We start from the raw sequence: 16,418 nt of genomic DNA, 5'->3' as shown, positions 1-16,418 counted from the left end.
AATAAACTTACCTCCAGTGCCCTTTCTCCACCACCCCATCATAACCCTCCCAGCACCCTACAAAACCCTCTTGACGGCTGGGATCTTGATTCAAATGTACTGCAGTACTGGAGGGTTTTGTGGGGTGGCGGGGAGAGGATGGAAAAGGTATTGAAGAGAGGGCCATAGGTAAGTTATTTGAACAAAGCATGCAGGGGGGCAGCAATCAGCTCCATACATCATTAACTTTTGCACAATCTTTGAGATTGTGGGGGTTGGGGGATTAGCAGGCAGGCCCGCTAGGTTGATTTTTTTTTTTTTTGCTATAGTTGCCACTTCTGTCTGGATACTCATTCCTGGATAGCTTTAACCTTAGTCTAAAGTTTGCGAAATAATTTATTTGTCTAATTCCAAATATCAGAGTTAGCCAAATAAGTTATTCAGCTAACTCTACTTAGTCCTAGAACATCCTTAAAACACTTCTCATTTATCCAGATACTTTTTTACCCAGGTCATGATTTATCCGGATAAAATGTATCCAGAAATGTGGCAATAATATTGAAACCTCGACTTTAGCCAAATAACTCCAAAAGTTATTTGGATCAATGCCTTTGAATATCAACCTGTTTGACATTAATCGACCTTACGTGAGGGGACAGATAACACTAAGTTAACTAGAGGCAAAAGTAAATAATTATAATACTTGAATACTAGTCAAAAATTTTAAGAGTCTGGATAATTTTTTTTTCTTATCTAATTTTTGTTTTTCTCTTTTTTTGGGGTCAGGGATTTTCTAAATGGATAATTCCTGATTTCACTTGGCTCCTCTTGCCTCTAGATTCATTACATTTATCACTATAAATTTGCTGTTCTATGCATGGAAAAATAAGGGTCAGCTAAAATGATGTACATACCAAGTAAGAACAAAAGGTTAGCAAGTTTCACAATTTGCCTTTGACTAGCTGAAAAATTTGAATCTAAATTCATTAAAAATATGAGAAAAAAGTACTTTTATCCCAGGACAAGCAGGATGCTAGTCCTCACATATGGGTGACATCAGTAATGGAGCCCTATGTACGGAAAACTTCTGTAAAAGTTTCTATGAAACTTTTGACTGGCACCAGAGTGCCTACTGAGCATGCCCAGCATGTCATGATATTCCCTGCCACAGGGGTCTCCCTTTAGTCTTCTTTTTTCCGTGAAGCAATTAGCCTCGCGGTTATCAGGAGTCCTGTGGGATTCTCCACATATTTTTCCTTACGGAAAGCTTCAAAAACTTCAACCGCAAAGGGTCTCCCTTAGTTTAGTCATCGCGGTGAGTTTTTACCGTTCTCGCGGTTCCATTCCGTTTTTTGATTAAAAACAAAATTTACCTGAGTCCTAGGCCGTCGACGGCTGTCCGGCCACAAAATGGCTACAGGTTTTAAAAAATGTCCGAAATGCGCGAGAAATATGTCTATTACAGACCCTCACCAAGACTGTGTACTTTGCCTTGGTGAAGGTCATGATGTAAAAAATTGTCCCTTATGCGCTACGATGACCTCGAAAGGTCGACGTCTACGGATGGACAAAATGGAGCAACTATTCAAGATACAGCTGATTACTGCTCCGTGTACTTCCACACAATCGTCTCCGGCTGGGGCGATTAGGAAAGTAGTATTGAAGAAACGTCACTCAGGTGAGTCGGGAGACGCTCCCTTTTCCTCCCCCTCGCCATCGTCCAGAGCGTCCACATCGAGTAGCGAAAAAGGGCGCGAAAAAGATAAACATCGGCATCGCAGGCCGCAAACAGCAACCACCGCTCCGATACCCGGCGAGCCATCGACGGAGGACGGGGCACCGAGTAAGAAAGCTCGGCTCCAAAGTAAGCCTTCCGAGCCACCGACAGGCCAACCCTCGCCGATTCCGGCGGAAGGAATCGTACCTCCTCAGGGCCCTGAGGTCGTACTACTGTCGCCGCCACCGCCTCCCCCCATGGGTGCTCTGTTCGCATCATCCATGCGGGCGGAACTTGACAGTTACATACGTCAAGCGGTTAAGGATGCCTTTATCGAGGCGATGCCACGGCCTGCCACTCCGGTTCTGCCATCGACACCGGTCATAGGAGGATCTCCGGTTCCATCACCGATTCCTTCACTACCGATGCCAAGGAAATCACCGCTCTCCTCGATGGCGCCGATTCCATTACCGGTTCTACCTAGGCCGCAACCACCGGATCCAGCACTGCCGATTCCCCGGTTACCATCGATTCCACCACGGCCATCGACCCCGATGGCACCCTCGATGCCTTTTCAAGAGTCCATTTTTCAACCATTAATGGACAAGCTGGACTCACTAATACATTGCTTCTCATCTTTACCACAACCTATAGATGTAGATGACAGTCAAGAGCCAATACCAGGTCCCTCGGGTGTCCCGCCACCCCTCAGACCTCAGACTCCACTATCCGAAATGCCAGCTAAGCCTACTAGGCCGTTGGAGCACCCTCTGGATGATAGTGACCAAGAATTCTCCTCGGATGAAGACCTTCTTTCTGAGCCTTCTCCCCCAGAAGATAGAAGAAAGTCACCACCGGAGGATCTCTCTTTCTCCAACTTTATTAAGGAAATGTCTCAAACAATTCCTTTCTCTCTCATTTCTGAAGTAGACAGCAGGCAAAGAACTTTGGAGGTGCTTCAATTCGTGGACCCTCCCAAGGAAATTCTTGCGATTCCTGTTCATGAAGTTTTACAAGAACTTATGTACAGGATATGGGAACACCCTGGGTCGGTGGCAGCTGTTAATAAGCGGGCGGATGCCACTTACCTAGTACAACCCATCCCGGGGTTCCAAAAAACTCAACTGCCGCACCAATCAGTGGTGGTCGAGTCGGCCCAAAAGAAGGCCAAAAGATTAAAGCAACACGCCTCCATACCTCCTGGAAAGGATAACAGGTTCTTGGACAATCTTGGTCGAAAAATCTTCCAAGCTGCTATGCTGGTATCTAGGATAAATTCATACCAGCTTTTTATGAACCAATACCAGCGTGACCTATGGAAGCAAGTTGAATCCCTGTCTCAGCAGTTACCTGACCATCTTCAGGAAGGATTTCAAACCCTCATACATAAGGGCCTAGAGGCAGGGAAACACGAGGTTCGGGCCACGTATGATTCATTCGAGACAGCCTCCAGATTGTCTGCAGCTGGAATAACAGCGAGAAGATGGGCCTGGCTTAAATCTTCAGAGCTCAGACCAGAGGTACAGGAGCGCTTGGCGGACCTGCCTTGCTTAGGGGAGAACCTCTTTGGCGATAAGGTCAAGGAGGCGGTGGCCACCATCAAAGACCATACAGAAACCCTAAAACAGCTTTCTCAGCTGCCACAAGAGGTACATCAACCTTCAAGGAGGCCTCCAAGAAGGGAACAAAGAAAGCCATATTACCGCCCTAGGCGGTATTATCCACCAGTAGCCAGGCCCAGACAACAAAGACCTGCTCAACGGTCTCAGCCTCGCCAAAGACCTGCTAGGCCTCAACAACCTCCGCCTGCGGCGTCCACTTCCGGATTTTGAAGTACAACCAGAGGGCATGAGTCATTCTCAAAATCCTTATCCACAAGTACCGGTTGGAGGCCGAGTTGCTCACCATCTTCAAACTTGGACCTCCATCACTACAGACCAATGGGTACTCTCAATCATATCTCAGGGGTACCACTTGGACTTCCTCACTGTACCAAAAGACAATCCCCCTATTCCGTCTTGGACAGTGTCTCATCATTACACAATCCTGCAAGCAGAATTATCTACCCTCCTGACTGCCAGGGCCATCGAAAGAGTTCCCAGGCCTCAGTGGGCACAGGATTCTACTCCCGATATTTCCTCATTCCAAAGAAAACCGGGGGTCTACGTCCTATCCTGGACCTAAGAAATCTCAACAAATTTTTAAAGAAGGAAAAATTCAGGATGGTGTCCTTAGGCACCATGCTACCTCTTCTTCAAAAAGGAGATTGGCTCTGCTCTCTGGATCTTCAAGACGCTTACGCTCACATTCCCATTTTTCCACCTCATCGACAGTTCCTACGATTTCTGGTACAAGGTCAACACTTCCAATACAGGGTGCTACCTTTCGGCCTTGCCTCAGCACCTCGAGTGTTCACAAAATGTCTAGCAGTAGCGGTGGCACATCTTCACAAGCAACAAGTGCATGTGTTCCCCTACTTGGACGATTGGCTCATCAAGAGTCATACACAGAGCGGAGCTGTCACTTCTCTCCATCTCACAATAAGATTGCTTCACTCCTTGGGATTTCTCATCAATTACGACAAATCCCATCTCACACCATCTCACCAGTTGCAGTTCATAGGTGCAGATCTCAACACCATCACAGCAAAGGCCTTTCTTCCGAAAGACCGGGCTCAATCCCTCGTTCTCCTAGTACATTCTATTCGCAATCAATATACAGTCACAGCTCATCAGTGCCTCACCCTACTCGGGCACATGGCCTCAACAGTTCACGTCACTCCCATGGCCAGACTGACCATGCGACTAATGCAATGGACACTCAAATCTCAATGGATTCAAGCCATTCAACCACTGTCCACTCACATCCAGATAACACCAGAGCTGAAGTCTTCCCTTCTCTGGTGGACATCACCAATCAACTTGCTCAAAGGCCTACCTTTCCAACAACCAGTTCCACAAGTGACTATAACTACAGATGCGTCCACCTTGGGATGGGGAGCGCACATTGCTCATCTGAAAACACAGGGCAAGTGGACAAAGCAAGAAGCCTCCTTTCAGATAAATTTCCCGGAGCTTCGAGCTATACGCTATGCTCTATGTGCATTCAAGGACTGCCTTTCACACAAGACTGTTCTGATCCAAACGGACAACACAGTAGCCATGTGGTACATCAACAAGCAGGGTGGTACGGGCTCGTACCTCCTTTGTCAGGAAGCAGCTCAAATATGGGACTGGGCCCTAACACACTCCATTCTACTACGGGCCACCTACCTAGCAGGCATCCACAACACAGTAGCGGATCGCCTCAGCCGTCACTTTCAACCACACGAGTGGTCCCTCGACCCAGCGATAGCAACCAAGATATTTCAACGCTGGGGTCAACCAACAATAGATCTCTTTGCGTCACATCTGAACTACAAAGTGAACAATTACTGCTCTCTCCTCTTCCGGCAGAACAGCTTACCAAAGGACGCGTTTGCCCGCCATTGGAACTCAGGCCTGTTATACGCGTATCCACCAATACCGCTCATAACCAAAACATTAGTAAAGCTACAACAGGACAAGGGGTCCATGATACTCATAGCCCCATATTGGCCTCGACAAGTATGGTTCCCCACACTGCTAGATCTCTCAGTCAGGGATCCAATTCGCCTGGGAGTAGCTCCCAATCTCATAACTCAGGAACAGGGTCAGTTGCGCCATCCCAACCTTCAATCCCTGTCCCTGACAGCATGGATGTTGAAAGCTTGATCTTGCAACCATTCAACCTTTCAACTAATATATCTCAGGTACTCATAGCTGCACGTAAACCTTCCACTAGAAAGAATTATTCCTACAAATGGAAAAGGTTTACTTTATGGTGCACTCAGAAAGATTTAGATCCTTTCACTTGCCCCACTACCTCGCTACTAGATTACCTTTACCATCTCTCAGACTCTGGTCTTAAGACGTCATCTGTAAGGGTTCACTTAAGTGCAATCTCAGCTTATCATAACAAGCTAGGAGATGCGCCTCTCTCCACACAGCCTCTTGTCAGTAAATTCATGAGAGGCCTAACTCACATTAAACCTCCAATTCATTCCCCAAGCATTCAATGGGACCTGAACGTAGTTTTAACCAAGCTTATGCGTTCTCCATTTGAACCCATAAATACCTGTGACCTTAAATTTCTTACTTGGAAAACGGTATTTCTCATAGCCATTACATCAGCTAGAAGGGTCAGTGAACTACAAGCACTAGTAACTTACGAACCCTTCACGAAGTTCCTTCATGACAGAGTAGTCCTCCGTACACATCCAAAATTCCTTCCTAAGGTTGTCACGGAATTTCATTTAAACCAAACCATAGTTTTACCCACATTTTTTCCTAGGCCTCACTCTCACCAGGGAGAGAGAGCCTTACACACTTTGGACTGTAAACGTGCGTTATCTTTCTATTTAAACCGCACTGCAGCCCAAAGACAATCAAATCAGCTGTTTGTGTCCTATGATCCAAACAAACCAGGTAAAGCAGTGGGTAAGCATACTCTGTCAACCTGGCTAGCAGATTGCATACAATTTTGTTATGAAAAAGCAGGCCTTACTCTCCAAGGGCGAGTAAACGCACATTCAGTCAGAGCAATGTCAACCTCAGTAGCACACCTTCGCTCTGTACCTATTCTGGACATTTGTAAAGCAGCAACATGGAGTTCTCTTCACACCTTTGCAGCTCACTACTGTCTAGACAAAGAGGGAAGACAAGATTCAGCATATGGACAATCTGTTTTAAAGAACTTGTTTCCAGTTTAATCCCAACTCCTTCTACATCCAACCTGCTGTGATTTCGACTGATTCATTTCAATAACAGTACCTTACGGTCATTTCAGCACCAAATGAATCAGCCTCTAGCTTGCTAATCACCCATATGTGAGGACTAGCATCCTGCTTGTCCTGGGATAAAGCAAAATTGCTTACCTTGTAATAGGTGTTATCCCAGGACAGCAGGATGTAGTCCTCACGAAACCCACCCGCCACCCCGCGGAGTTGGGTCCGATACGTTTTATTATTTTATTTTTGGCTAACGCTATTTGCTACAAACAAAGACTAAAGGGAGACCCCTGTGGCAGGGAATATCATGACATGCTGGGCATGCTCAGTAGGCACTCTGGTGCCAGTCAAAAGTTTCATAGAAACTTTTACAGAAGTTTTCCGTACATAGGGCTCCATTACTGATGTCACCCATATGTGAGGACTACATCCTGCTGTCCTGGGATAACACCTATTACAAGGTAAGCAATTTTGCTTTATAAAACTTTAACATGATTGTTAATTATTCCTCCAGAATATTGGTTGACTTTTCTGACTTTTCTATTTTGTTCCTTCCTATAATTGTTTCTGGTCATCTTGACTCCTCTTGCTTTGAAAACATGCAAGAAAATAAATGTTTTTATATTGACTTTAAAAGCCATGTAGACATTACAAATTATAGTTTGTTTTGTTTTATAAAATTGCTGTAAACTTTATTTTGCACTCCTGGGAAAGTGAATTTTCCAGGCAGAGTAACTGAGTTTCATCCTTTAGTTTGCATAGATTCTGTTTACTATTCAGAATTTTATTTTCTTGGTTCTAAACAGTGAATTCACCTATTTTGTGGCTGGCATGGAAACTTTGCCTAATAGGTACTCTGACAAGCTGACAAATTAGAGAGACTGACTAGGAGGCCAAATAGGGGAAAAATGGGTATTTCAGACGTGCCCTAATCCAAGTTTTGGAATGCATTAGCTGCCTCTTTTTTTTTTTTTTTTTTTTTTTTTTTATGCATGAACCTCAAACCTATCTTAAGATCCTACCTAAGATCATCCCAAGACCCTTCATAGTCCTTCACTGAAGGAAATAAAATATTCTGACACTCAGCAAAGAGTCTTTTCAGGACTAGCTCGCTCTCTGTGGTACTACCAGAAATATTATGCCAAAACAAGAACTATATCCATTTCAAAAACTTCACATTTTGGCTAGGCATTCAATGAGAAGAGCAAATAACTGCAAATCGCATACACTCTAGTCTACAGCTGGCCACTTACATTTTGAATGACTTTAGCTGGAAACCCTAATATCCTGAGTTTCCAGATACTATTTACCATCTACCCTGTAAATTTTATTATATCCATGCCTTTACCAGCATATATAAACTACATATCCTGTATAGCAATGGTACTCACACTGAGCACTCGAGGGCTACAAACAGGTAAGGTTTTCAGAATGTCCCTAATGAATATGCATGAGAGATTTGCATACAATTGAGGCAGTGTGCATGCAAATCTCTCTCATGCATTGGATACCCTGAAACCCGACCTCTTGATGGCCTTTGAGGGTTCAGAGTGAATACCACTGCTGTATATTAGTATTCTGTCTGTGCTAATGCTTTTCTCCGAGGACAAGTAGGACGGAAGTCCTCACACATGGGTAACATCATCAGATGGAGCCCTGATGCAGAAAACTTAAGTTTCTATACTATGCGTCCACATAGGGGTTCCTCCAGTCTCTTCCACAGAGCTGTAAGCCTTGCGGTGTGATTGAGCTCACTTTGCCTATTTCTGGCCTAGTGGAAAATTTTTTTTTCTCCAAGGACAGGCAGGATGGTATTCCTCACACATGGGTGACATCATCAGATGAAGCCCAGCACGGGGTTCCTTTTCAGTCTCTTCCTTTCTGTGAGGCTGCTGCCTCGCGGTCTTGAGCTGGCACTTCTTTCCAATTTTTTCTTAGAATATTCGCAGTCGATCGCCAACAGTTTTATCTCCTGGTGTCTGCCAACCATTGACCATGCGCTGCGCTGGTTGCTTCCAGTGCTCCTAGACTATGTCCATCACAGACCCCCACAAGGTCTGTGACCTCTGCCTGGGGGCATCTCACAATGTCCGTGGTTGTGACCTTTATGCCCACATGACCCCTAAGGTCCATCGGGTATGTCTTGACAAAATGGAAAAATTATTTGGTTCCAAAAGATCGAATCCGTAGTTGGCTTCGGGAACTTCCACTTCACTTGGGGAAGGATGTTTTCTCACAGGACAAAGCAAGATGTTAGTCCTCACATATGGGTGACATCACAGGATGGAGCCCAATCACGGAACACTTTTGTCAAAGTTTCTAGAACTTTGACTGGCACCTACTGGGCATGCCCAGCATGGCACTAAATCTGCAGCCAGCAGGGGTCCCTCTTCAGTCGTCTTTTTTCCACGCAGCAGTAGTCACGTGGGTTAAGGAGCTCCACAGAGATTCCTGACAGGAATTTTCCTCACGGAATTTCTAAAAACTTTCATACCCCACAGGGGTCCCTCCTTCTAATTTTTGATTCCGCTGTACTCCAGTAAGCATTTTACCTGGTTTCGATCGATTCCCGTCGAGTTTGGCCCTTGCGACCTACTGGCCCTTGACCATACCGCAGCTAAATTTTTCAAAGGCCATGGCGTCGGGGTTCCGTCTGTGCCAGGACTGTACTCGCACTATGTCCATTACAGACCCGCATAAAGTCTGTGTAATTTGTCTCGGGTGCGAGCATGATGTCCTGACTTGCACCAAATGTGCCTTAATGACACCAAAAGGTCGCAAGGACAGAATGGAGAAAATGGAACTTTTCTTCCGTTCTCAAACTCCAGCGTCGACAACTTCTCGGGCTTTAACTACCTCTACTCCCCCTCAGGACCGAGGGGATTGTAGAGAGAAGCATAGACATCGACACCGGAAGTCTCGGACCATCGAGGAAGGAAAATCTTCGACCTCACCATCGTCCGAGCTGCCATCGAAAAAGCCCTGTCCAGAAAAGGCACCGACCCTTTCTGTGACCGGGTCACCGAGGCAAGCCTCACCCGGACGGGTATTGGGAGCCGTGACTCTGCCTTTAACGGTGGTCCCTCCAGCTATGCCGCTGCCGCCGCCTCCTTCCCTTCCGGAGCCGGGGCTGCTTGCTCCAGGTCTCCGTGAAGAACTGGACCGGATGATTCAGGACGCCATCGATAAGGTGATGCACAGACTCCAAGTTCCTCCAACACTCAAACCGGTGCCGATTGTGGAACCGACCACCGATCCAATTCCGGCAGCACTGGCACAGCCGCTTTCGAAGATGGAAGCGCTTATAGCCGCTTTTCCACCGATGGATCCTGGGTCACCTATGGCTCCGGTGCCCTCCCCGCTTATTCTGTCATCAGGAGGGGAAACACCGTTCCGCATTCCTCCATCGGGAGTTCTGATGCCTCAACCATCGATGCCGATGTGCCCATCAGTGCCACCGATCAATCCATTGATGCCCTCGATGCCTGCACCGGTGCCCTCGATGCCTTCATTGGTGCCTTCAGTACTTCCCTCGATGCCTTTGGAACCTAGACCGGGACCTTCAGGAATACCATCGTCCCATCCTTCTCAGGCTCCTAGAGGGGCTGGTCCTGATCCCTACGACACCTGGACCGATGATTCTTCTCAAGGCACTGATGACTTGCCATCACCACCTTCTCCTACTGAAAGCAGGAAGCATTCTCTTCCAGAGGACCTTTCTTTCATAAATTTTGTGAAGGAAATGTCTGAATTGGTTCCCTTCCAATTGCAGACTGAACAAGATGACAGACATCAAATGATGGAGCTGTTACAATTCCTGGATGCTCCCAAGGAAATAACCTCCATCCCTATTCACCAGGTTATTTTGGATCTATTCAAAAAGAAATGGGAACACCTTTGTTCTGTTGCTCCAGTCAACCGAAAAGCTGATACCACTTATTTGGTCCAGTCAGCCCCAGGTTTCCAGAAACTTCAGCTGGATCACCAATCTGTGGTTGTAGAATCTGCCCAAAAAAGGGCAAAAAGATCAAAACCACACTCTTCCTTTCCCCCAGGTAAGGAACAGAAATTTCTGGATGCCATTGGCCGGTGTGTCTTCCAGGGATCGATGCTTATCTTTCGGATCGCCTCCTACCAGCTGTATATGACCCAGTACAACAGGGTCTTATTCAAGCAGATACAGGACTTTGCAGAATCCCTGCCTCAACAATTCCAGGAACAACTTCTAATCCTAGTACACAAGGGTTTTGAGGCAGGGAAGCATGAAATAAGATCTTCTTATGATATCTTTGACACCGCTTCCAGGGCATCTGGAACTGCTATTTCGGCAAGAAGATGGGCCTGGCTTAAGTCTTCAGACTTGCGCCCTGAAGTACAGGACAGATTATCTGATCTGCCCTGCATAGGAGACAGTCTGTTTGGGGAACAGATTCAGCGGAGCTCTCTCTGATGCCCTCTGAGTATTCCTCCAAACAGCCTTTCAGGAAGGGATACTAAAAAGTCATTCTTCCATCCAAAGAAGTCCTATCCACCACAGTCTAGGACTCGTTCCACGAGACCTTTCCAAAAAGCCCAGTCTTGTCAACCTCGTAAACAAAAGCCGCAAGCAGCTCCTCAGCCGGGCTCTGTTTCCGGTTTTTGACTCCTGCATAGAGAGCAGCAGCCAGTTTCCACTGCCTCAGATACCAGTGGGAGGTTGATTATGCCATTTCAACAACAGGTGGCACACAATCACCTCAGACCAGTGGGTCCTCACCATAATCTCTCAAGGTTATTGCCTGAACTTTCTCTCCATTCCACCGGACTCCCCACCTCTACAGGTGTGGACAACATCCAACCACTCACTACTCCTGGAGCAGGAGGTTTCCCTCCTCCTCCAGTCCAGAGTATTAGAACCAGTACCTTACTCTCAACAAGGCCTAGAATTCTATTCCCGGTACTTTCTAATCCCCAAAAAATTGTGAGGCGTTCGTCCAATTCTGGACCCACGTGCCCTCAACAAGTACCTCCATCGAGAAAAGTTCAAGATGGTAACCTTGGGTTCCCTCCTTCCTCTTCTGCAAAGAGGAGACTGGCTTTGCTCTCTGGATCTCCAAGATGCGTACACACACATTGCGATAAATCCATCTCATTGCAGGTTCCTGAGATTTCTACTAGGCTCCAAGCACTATCAATACTGAGTGCTCCCATTCGGCCTGGCATCTGCACCACGAGTCTTCACCAAGTGCCTCGTAGTAGTAGCAGCCTTCCTTGGGACTCAAGGTGTTCACGTCTACCCCTATCTAGATGATTGGTTGATCAGGGCTCCCACTCAGCAGGCTGCTCTGTCTTCCCTACGTCTTACTTTACACATTCTGACTTCGCTAGGATTTCTCGTCAACTACAAAAAATCCTGCTTAGTCCCATCTCAAACTTTATCATTCATAGGGGCAGACTTGGACACCTTGCAGGCAAAGGCATTTCTGCCTTGACAGCGAACTCTCATGCTCATCTCCCTCGCACACCAGCTACAGTTTCAGTGCTACACGACTGCACGCTGCTTTCCTATCCTACTGGGACACATGGCGTCCTCAGTTCAGGTCACCCCAATGACCCGCCTAGCCATGATAGTCATGCAGTGGATTCTAAGGTCACAATGGACTCAATGCATTCAGCCACTGTCGACCATTGTCCACATCACCGACTCACTCCATCAGTCTCTCGCCTGGTGGAAAAATCAGATCACTCTCCTCCAAGCAGGCTGTAGACCCTCAAATAACTCTCACCGATGCTTCCAACCTCGGCTGGGGAGCCCATGTGGCCAATCTGCAGACACAAGGAACTTGGTCTCCAGAGGAAGCCAAACACCAAATCAGTTTCCTGGAGCTTCAAGCAATCAGATATGCTCTGAGTATTTCAGGATCGCCTCTCCAACCAAGTCATCCTGATTCAGACGGACAACCAGGTGGCCATGTGGTACATCAACAAATGGGGAGGAACGGGCTCCTACCTACTGTGTCAGGAAGCTGCGCAAATATGGGCAGAGGCCCTTTCCCACTCGATGTACCTCAGGGTATTTGCCGGGAGTGGACAATGTGTTGGCGGACAACCTAAGTCGCGCTTTCCATCCGCACAAGTGGTCCCTCAACCCCACAGTAGCAGACTCAATATTCAAATGTTGGGGTCATCCTCTCATAGACCTCTTTGCATCACCTCAAAACCACAAAGTAGAGAACTTTTGCTCTCTCACTCGCACCCAACACTCTCAGCCAAGAGATGCGTTCTCCCTCTCATGGGCAACCGGTCTCCTATACGCATTCCCTCCACTTCCACTTCTCTTGAAGACTCTTGTGAAGTTACGTCAGGACAAGGGATGCATGATCCTGATAGCACCTCACTGGCCTTGCCAAGTGTGGTATCCTTTACTTCAGGATCTCTCCATTTGCAGGCACATTCCCTTGGGAAAGGACCCGCTTCTGATCACTCAGAACGACGGGTGCCTACGACACCCCAGTCTTCAAGCTTTGTCCCTGACGGCCTGGATGTTGAAAGGTTAATTCTTCAGCCACATAACCTTTCAGAGCCAGTTTCCCATGTCCTGATTGCTTTATGGAAGACTTCCACAAGAAAGTCTTACCTCTACAAATGGAACAGGTTTAAGTCATGGTGTTCTTCTCAATACCTTGATCTCTTTACCTGTTCCACCTTGAAGTTTCTAGACTATCTCTGGTACTTGTCAGAGTCAGGTCTAAAACTTCCTCCATTAGAATGCATGTCAATGTGGTAGCCGCCTTCCATAAAGGTGTCGGACTTTCCTATTTCGGTACAACCCCTCGTAACACGTTTTCTGAAAGGCTTGCTTCACCTCAAGCCTCCACTGCGTCCTCCGGCCCCTTCTTTGGACCTTAATTTGGTCTTAGGTCGGCTCATGAAACCACCATTCGAGCCTCTCCAATCCTGTGATCTTCGCTTTCTCACATGGAAAGTGATATTCCTATTGGCAATAGCATCTGCTCGCAGAGTTAGTGAGTTACAGGCCCTAGTTACCTATCTGCCTTACACTAAACTTCTGCAGGACCGGGCAGTACTCCGCACTCACCCTAAGTTCTTACCTAAGGTAGTATCAGAGTTTCACATTAATCAATCCATTATACTACCTACCTTCTTTCCCAGGCCCCAATCCAGTCCAGGAGAACAGGCTCTGCATACCCTTGACTGCAAACGGGCTCTAGCCTTCTATCTAAACCGTACAGCTGCCCACAGGAAAAGCACTCAGTTATTTTTCTCTTTCCATTCCATCAAATTGGGGCAGCCTGTGGATAAGCAGACTGTCTCCTCCTGGCTAGCGGACTGCATATCCTTTTGCTATCAGCAAGCAGGCATTCCACTTCAAGACCGTGTTAAAGCACACTCTGTGAGGGCCATGGTGATTTCAGTAGCGCACCTACGATTGGTGCCGCTTCCTGACATTTGCAGGGCTACTACCTGGGGTTCTCTCCATACCTTTACAGCCCATTATTGCTTAGACAAGGCCGAAAGACAAGATTCCATCTTTGGCCAGTCTGTCTTGCGCAGCCTTTTTACAACTTGAAGTACCAACACCCTTCCGCCTGCCCGTTAGTGTTCAGGATGCCCTCTACCAAATTCCACCCCATTCCTTGTGCCTATTGCATATCTTGGGCACATTTAGTGCATTTCTCGGACATCCTCAGCTCGGTACTCACCCATATGTGAGGATTACCATCCTGCTTGTCCTGTGAGAAAGCAAATGTTGCTTACCTTAACAGGTGTTCTCACAGGATAGCAGGATGTTAGTCCTCACGAAACACCCGCCCCCCCCCCCGCCGCCCTGTGGTGTTGGGTTCGTTACGTTTTCTTATTTTATTTTTCAGCACTTCCTGTAGCTTTAAACAAGACTGAAGAGGGACCCCTGCTGGCGGCAGGTTTAGTGCCAAGCTGGGCATGCCCAGTAGGTGCCAGTCAAAGTTCTAGAACTTTGACAAAAATGTTCCGTGATTGGGCTCCATCCTGTGATGTCACCCATATGTGAGGACTAACATCCTGCTGCCTGTGAGAACATTTGCTATCTCGACCCCATCAAGGTCATCCCTGCAACTGCTCCCCAGCCCCAAGACAGGAGCTGAGGACCCACCGTGCTCTTTGCCGTCTCGTTCCCAGTAGGGTTCCTCACTGTCTCCCTCTGTTCCATGAAAAGACTGTGGTGACCACAGAGAATGGTCGAAGAAACTTCAACATCAGTCATCATCCTCTAAGTCAGACCATGGACAAGCATAGACATCAGGTCCTCCTCCGAAACAGTCTTGGGTGGAGGAAGCGATTTCCTCTGACCCCTCTGAAGTCTTCAGGCGGCCTCCACTGACACCAGTGGAGGGATCGGTGCCCCCAAGTTCCCCGGGCGTTGTCCTGATTTTGCCGCTGCCTCCTCAAGCCGTTTTGTCCTCTGCTGCCTTTGAGGAGGAGTTGGAGAGGCACATGTGGTTGGCCGTCGGCTGGGTCCTGCAGGGCTTCGAGCCTCAGGTTCCACAGGGACTGCCAGCGCAGCAGGAGCCTACTCCACTGATACTTGCGTCATTATTGGAACAGCTCAATATGCTGCTCAGTGTTCTACTGAGCCCCCTTGCGGCCGATGCGAGCACTGCTGCCACCAGCTCCCATCCCAGTGAGTGACTCCTCAGAGGACGAAGGGCCGTCGGGCTCAATGGCTTCTCGGGGACACATGGTGCTCTTCCGCTTCCCAGGGCCATTGGCATCAGTTCTGTTGGTGCCTTCGGTATCTCTGAATCCATCGATGCTTCTATGGCCTCGAGGCCTGCCGATGCCCCAGGTGCTTTCGAGGTCTACACCTCAAACGTCATTGGGTATTTGACCTCCTGCATCTCCGGAAGGATGCAGTGAGGAGGAGCCCCTTATGACCCCTGGGAAGGAGAGGTGTTCATGCCCTTCACTGAGGAATTGGAGGATCTGCCCTCAGTGCCCTCCCTCCCGGAGGATCTCTCCTTCCTGGGGTTCATAAAAGCCATGGCAGAATCTGTGCCTTCACCAAAGTAATAGTGTCACACTTTGTCAAAATTTTCACTATGGTTGCAGTAGAATTATAATCGTCAAAGAAAGAACTGACATACCATAATTAATAATCAACAAAGATCAATGCTGAATTGCCAGTGACCATCATATCGGGGCAAAATGTGTCAAGTGAGTACACATAGTTCAGTGTGCTATGCTCATCCGATTGGTGCCACAATGTTTAATCATCGGTCATTTTTAAATTTTTTAAGTGATGCAATAGCAAGGTTCATGTGAAAAATATTAATGTCTTTTACCACATAATAGAAATTATCTGCAATTTTAATCTACAATGTTAATGATGTTAATAGTTAATGATATTTCAACTTAACTTATGAAAAATTGTTAGCCCGAAGAGTTGATGTACTGTTTCTTGCCAAAACGCCCGACACGGTCCGTGTTTCGGTAAGCGGGATTCCTTCTTCACGGGGCTAGTTGATGGTCCGGTGATCTTCCGGCTTAATGATTTAAACTTGTAAAGAATCAAAAAAAATCAACAGCATTTCAAAGAATCAACAGCATTACAAAGAATATATAACGTCTTTCATATATTTCAAATATTATAATGCCAAGTCCAGTTCTTAACTTCAAAGCTATTATCGATGCCATACCTTTTGGAACTTGAACGCGTCTTACCGCAAGTATTCTTGAATGACAGCTAATTTGATGGGCTATTTCAAGTCGGTTGAAAGTAGAATTGGAAATGACGTAAATAACCATAAAATTGACGTATGAAGAGGAAGTGACGTATGTAACCAAATAGAGACATTAAATGGACGCAAGGTGATTACAAAATGGCAGCTAGCCAGAAATGATGTAGATGACCCAATAAGAAATGGTATGAATGACGTA

The 16,418-nt window shown here is 47.0% G+C and overlaps 1 protein-coding gene across 1 annotated transcript in view; it reads left to right on the top strand.

Moving 5' to 3' along the window:
• The window catches only part of SMC5 (structural maintenance of chromosomes 5), a 281,089-nt gene that overhangs the window by 150,460 nt on the left and 114,211 nt on the right, over positions 1-16,418 (top strand). The window lies entirely within an intron of this gene.

The sequence above is a fragment of the Rhinatrema bivittatum genome, chromosome 1 (genome assembly GCF_901001135.1).
Source record: "Rhinatrema bivittatum chromosome 1, aRhiBiv1.1, whole genome shotgun sequence".
Lineage (NCBI taxonomy): Eukaryota > Metazoa > Chordata > Amphibia > Gymnophiona > Rhinatrematidae > Rhinatrema > Rhinatrema bivittatum.
The sequence above is the reverse complement of the archived record's forward strand: the minus strand, read 5'-3'. Positions and strand labels throughout refer to the sequence as shown.